Genomic DNA, 5,451 nt, shown 5'->3' with positions numbered 1-5,451 from the left:
CTCGGGGGGCCGGGATCGGGAGCGCCGCGCGAGTCTTCTCGAGCGTGGCTTGCCCAGAGCGGGTGCCAGGCCCTTGCCGGCGGCGCTCCCTTCCGCCGACCTCGACCCGGAGTCGGGTTGCTTGGCAGTGCAGCCCGAAGCGGGTGGTAAACTCCACCTAAGGCTAAGTACCTGCGCGAGTCCGATAGCGAACAAGTACTGTGAGGGAAGTTGAAAAGAACTCTGAAGAGAGGGTGCAAAGCGCGTGAAACCGCCAAGGGGTAAACTGGCTGAGCCGAGCGACGTGTCCCGCCGTGGCGGCTGGTCGCCCGTGCCCCCGCGGAGGCGCCCGGAGACGGGGACGCCTTCCGAGTTCGGGGGTCGGGCGCGTGCCCACCACGGCGGGTCTCCGCTGCCACCGGCACGGGCCGTCTCGTCCGCGCGCCCTACGCGGGTCGTCGGCCTGCGGATCGTGGGCGCGAGTTGGCACGAGAGCGGTCGTATTCGGGTGCCGTGGTCGACCGCGGACAAACGGCGGCGGTTCGCCCCGGGGGGTTTCGGCCTCCGGGCGGGCGGCTCGGTCCGTCGAAAGGTGCGCAGCGTTATTCCGGTACCTGCCCGACCCGTCTTGAAACACGGACCAAGGAGTCCGACGCCTGATGCGAGCCGCAGGGTTTCCACTAAACCCCACGGCGAAGTGAAAGCGAGAGGCCCTCGCGGGCCGAGGGCGGGATCTCTCGGGCGACTCACCGAGTCCCCGGAGCGCCCGCCGCGGCCCGGCGGTCGCCGCGTTGACGGCCTGTCGGAGCATGAGTGCAGGCGTCGGGACCCGATAGATGGTGATCTACGCCTGAGCAGAGCGAAGCCGGGGGAAACTCTGGTGGAGGCTCGAAGCGACTCTGACGTGCAAATCGACCGCCCGACTTGGGCGTAGGGGCGAAAGACCAATCGAACATCTAGTAGCTGGTTCCCTCCGAAGTTTCCCTCAGGATAGCCGGTGCCGACGGAACGATTTTCACTCGGTAAAGCGAATGGTTGGAGGCATCGGGGGCGAAACGCCCTCGTCCTACTCTCAAACTTTCAACGGGTGAGGCGCCAGACCCGCCTCGCACGGGGCCTGGCCTAGAATCACGGGTGCCGAGTGGGCCATTTTTGGTAAGCAGAACTGGCGCTGCGGGATGAACCGAACGCCCGGTTGTGGTGCCCAACGCAGGACGCTCACGGGAAAGCTAAAAGGTGTGGGTCGGTACTGACAGCAGGGCGGTGGCCACGGAAGTCGGAATCCGCCAAGGAGTGTGTAACAACTCACCTGCCGAACCGACCCGCCCTGAAAATGGATGGCGCTGAGCGTCGGACCCACACCGGGCCGCCCCGCCAGCGGGAGGGGTGCGACTCCCCTCCCCGGGCAGGCCGGGGCGAGTAGGAGGTGCGCCGCGGTGGCGTGAAAGTCCGGGAGCGATCCCGTTCGGAGCCGCCGCGGGTGAAGATCTTGGTGGTAGTAGCAAATATTGAACGGAGAGTACTTTTCAAGGCCGAAGTGGGGAATGGTTCCGCGGGAACAGTGCATGTACGTGGGTGAGTCGGTCCTAAGGGGCGGGTTAGCTCCCTTGCTGAAGCGGGTACGAAACACGCGCCGGGCGGGCGGCCGAACGGGCGCCGCGCCTGGCCTGTCAGTCACCCTGCGACCGCCGAAAGGGAATCCAGTTAAGGTTCGCTCGGAACCGGGCGGCGGAGAACGGCCCCCCTCGTCGCGACTACGTTCCGGCGTGGGGGGCGCCGCGGCGACGCCGACAGAACGGGGAACGCTGCCGTGGGCACCGGGGAGAGCCGTCGTCTCTTTTTAAGGTCTGGTTCGCCCTGGAATCGGGTCGACCGGAGAAAGGGCTGGCCAGGCCGAAAAGCGTCGCCGTAAGACATGGCTGCGTCCGGAGCGCTCACGGCGGTCCGTGAAAACCCCGTCGAGGGCACGTCAATCTCGCTGCCCGGCCGTACTCATGTCCGCAGCAGGTCTCCTAGGTTAGCAGCCTCTGGTCCACGGAGTAATGTAGGTAAGGGAAGTCGGCAAAATGGATCCGTAACTTCGGGAGAAGGATTGGCTCTGAGGGCCGGGACGGTCGGGCTAGGGGAGGAAGCGGGCAGAACCGCACGCACCCTGAGGGGACACTCCGAGGGGGAGAGACGTGCGCGGAAACCCGTGGGGGCCCCGGGCCGAGCGGCCTCGCTCGGCTGACGCCCCTTCGCGGGGCGCGTTGGCTGCGCGGGGGACAACCGACGCGACCTCCGACTCACGCTGTCTCAGAACTGTCACGGACAGGGGGAATCCGACTGTCTAATTAAAACAGAGCGTCTCGACAGCCTGAAAAGGTGTTTACGGGACGTGATTTCTGCCCAGTGCTCAGAATGTCAAAGTGAAGAGATTCGCATAAGCGCGGGTAAACGGCGGGAGTAACTATGACTCTCTTAAGGTAGCCAAATGCCTCGTCGTCTAATTAGCGACGCGCACGAACGGATTAACGAGATTCCCACTGTCCCTATCTACGCCCCGGCGAAATCACAGCCAAGGGAACGGGCTTGGTGAAATCAGCGGGGAAAGAAGACCCTGTCGAGCTTGACTCTAGTCCGACTCTGTGGAGGAGCGTGGGGGGTGTAGCATAGGCGGTAGCGTCTTCGGGCGCGACAGTGAAATACCGCTACCCCCGCGGGACCTCCACTTACCCGACGGAGTGGGGACTCGGCGCCTTCTTGCAGGTAGGAGGCGTACGAGGTTCAGACGTCAAGCCGCCGTCGCGTCGGGCTCGGGGAGTCCACCGACTCCCCCCGACGCGGTCACGACGGCGACAGCGACCCTGCCGGGGACAGCCTCGGACGGGGAGTTTGACTGGGGCGGTACATCTTCTAAAGCGCAGCGAAGGTGTCCCAAGGCGGGCTCAGCGAGGACGGAAACCTCGCGTAGAGCAAAAGGGCAAATGCCTGCTCGACCAGGATTTTCAGTACGAATACTGGCCGTGAAAGCGTGGCCTATCGATCCTTTCGACGTTGGGAGTTTCAAGCGAGAGGTGTCAGAAAAGTTACCACAGGGATAACTGGCTTGTGGCGGCCAAGCGTTCATAGCGACGTCGCTGATTGATCCTTCGATGTCGGCTCTTCCTATCATTGCGAAGCAGAATTCGCCAAGTGTCGGATTGTTCACCCGCCAACAGGGAACGTGAGCTGGGTTTAGACCGTCGTGAGACAGGTTAGTTTTATCCTACTGATGAAGCGCCCTTGCCACGGTAATCTTGCTCAGTACGAGAGGAACGGTGAGTTCGGACCTCTGGTTCGCGCGTCCGGTCGTCAGGCCGATGGCGCCAGGCTACGTCCGTGGGAGTACGACTGAACGCCTCTAAGTCGGAACCCCGCCCGGTGAGCAAGGGTGAGCTTAGCTAGGGCCCTGAGCGTGCAGGCAACATTAAGCCGGCAACCCTCGGGTTCGTCGGCTAGTGCCGTGACCGGCCCGCTCGTCACGCGCGCTAGATCTGTGGTGCGCGTGGCTGGGTCGGTATCATCCACGTCCGTTAGGGGCAAGAAATCGCGTGCGGACCACATGTATTCCGTCGGGGTGTTGTAAGCGTTAGAGCTGTCCTGGTACGGCGATCCGTTGAGACTAAGCCCCGGACGCTGAGATTTTCCCTCCAGCAGGGTTTGTCTCGGCCACCTTTCCACCCGGCACGGCACGGCCCGGCCCGATCGGCCAGCCTTCGAGTCCTTGCTCTGCTCGGCTCGGCATGCTGGCGGTGCGGCGCGCGGCGGCGGCGGGTGCGAGAGTGTCATAACACGTATAAATACATTTACTTTACTTTACTTTACTTCTTCAAAGTTCTATCTCCTAGAACTTGGAGAATTTTTTTTTCTCTCCACCTGTCCAGAGGCACTAATCCGTCCAGAGGCACTAATCCGTCCAGAGGCACTAGTCCGTCCAGAGGCACTAATCCGTCCAGAGGCACTAATCCGTCCAGAGGCACTTTTAGTTTTCCTTCTTTGCTGTCTGCGAAGTAGAATTCGCCAACTGCATTTTTTTTTTTTTTTTTTTTTTTCAATTTTGTTTTTTCCTTCCTGTCAGTCCCTTAGTAGGCTTCTGCGAAGCGGAATTCGCCAACTGCATTTTATTTAGTCCCTTAATAGACTTCTGAGAAGCGGGATTCGCCATTGTCCCTTAATAGGCTTCTGAGAAGCGGAATTCGCCAACTGCATTTTATTTAGTCCCTTAATAGGCTTCTGCGAAGCGGAATTCGCCAACTGCATTTTATTTTGTCCTTTACCAGGCTTCTGAGAAGCGGAATTCGCCAACTGCATTTTATTTAGTCCCTTAATAGGCTTCTGCGAAGCGGAATTCGCCAACTGCATTTTATTTTGTCCTTTACCAGGCTTCTGCGAAGCGGAATTCGCCAACTGCATTTTATTTAGTCCCTTAATAGACTTCTGAGAAGCGGGATTCGCCATTGTCCCTTAATAGGCTTCTGAGAAGCGGAATTCGCCAACTGCATTTCATTTAGTCCCTTAATAGGCTTCTGCGAAGCGGAATTCGCCAACTGCATTTTATTTTGTCCTTTACCAGGCTTCTGCGAAGCGGAATTCGCCAACTGCATTTTATTCAGTCCCTTAATAGACTTCTGAGAAGCGGAATTCGCCAACTGCATTTTATTTTGTCCTTTAACAGGCTTCTGCGAAGCGGAATTCGCCAACTGCATTTTATTTTTGTCCCTTAATAGGCTTCTGCGAAGCGGGATTCGCCAACTGTATTTTTTTTTTTTTTATTTCCTTTTTTTTTTTTTCATAATTTTTCTTTTTTTTTTTTCGCGTCCCTTAATAGGCTTCTGCGAAGCGGAATTCGCCAACTATATTTTAAACAAATCTGGTCGCTGCGCTAGTTTTCGTTTTGCGCATTAAATTTATTTTTTTTTTTTTAAATTTGGGTCACCTCATTGACATTGACCTCTGCGAAGCGCAATTCGCCAACTGCATTTTGTAGCATTCGTGCGCTGCGCTACTGTTGACATTGCGCGCATTTTCTCTCTCTCTCTCTCTCTCTCTCTCTCTCTCTCTCTCTCTTCTCTCTCTCTCTCTCTCTCTCTCTCTCTCTCTCTCTTCTTTTTTTTTTTTTTTTTTTTTCGATTCCTTACTCGCCTTTTGCGAAGCAGAATTCGCCAACTGTACTTTTTTTAATTAATTAATTTATTTTTTTAATATTTGGGGGGATTTTTGTTTTTGTTTTCTTTTCTTCCCTTAATAGGCTTCTGCGAAGCGGAATTCGCCAACTGCATCTTTTAAAATTCGGTCGGCGCTCACGGTACTCTCTTCCCCCCCAACTTTTGTGCTGCTAGCTTTCACCGTACTCGATGAAGGATACCCCAATCAATGTAAAGTAGTGGTATGTTTTCTCCGTCTGTCGTGTCCGTCTGCTAGTGTTGCGTGCGTAACGCGTTGTAAGCGCTT

The 5,451-nt window shown here is 57.1% G+C and overlaps 1 non-coding gene across 1 annotated transcript; it reads left to right on the top strand.

The window, feature by feature from the left end:
- LOC144961035 (large subunit ribosomal RNA) lies at positions 1-3,647 on the top strand (the record flags this gene model as incomplete). Its single annotated transcript, XR_013643035.1, has 1 exon — positions 1-3,647. It is a non-coding gene; the product is annotated as a large subunit ribosomal RNA (ribosomal RNA).
- Between the last annotated feature and the right edge of the window lie 1,804 nt (positions 3,648-5,451).

This window comes from Berghia stephanieae, unplaced genomic scaffold (assembly GCF_034508935.2).
Source record: "Berghia stephanieae isolate SIO BIC M18660-M18661 unplaced genomic scaffold, UCSD_Bste_1.3 scaffold1288, whole genome shotgun sequence".
NCBI lineage: Eukaryota > Metazoa > Mollusca > Gastropoda > Nudibranchia > Aeolidiidae > Berghia > Berghia stephanieae.
This window is presented reverse-complemented; position numbering and strand designations above follow the sequence as displayed.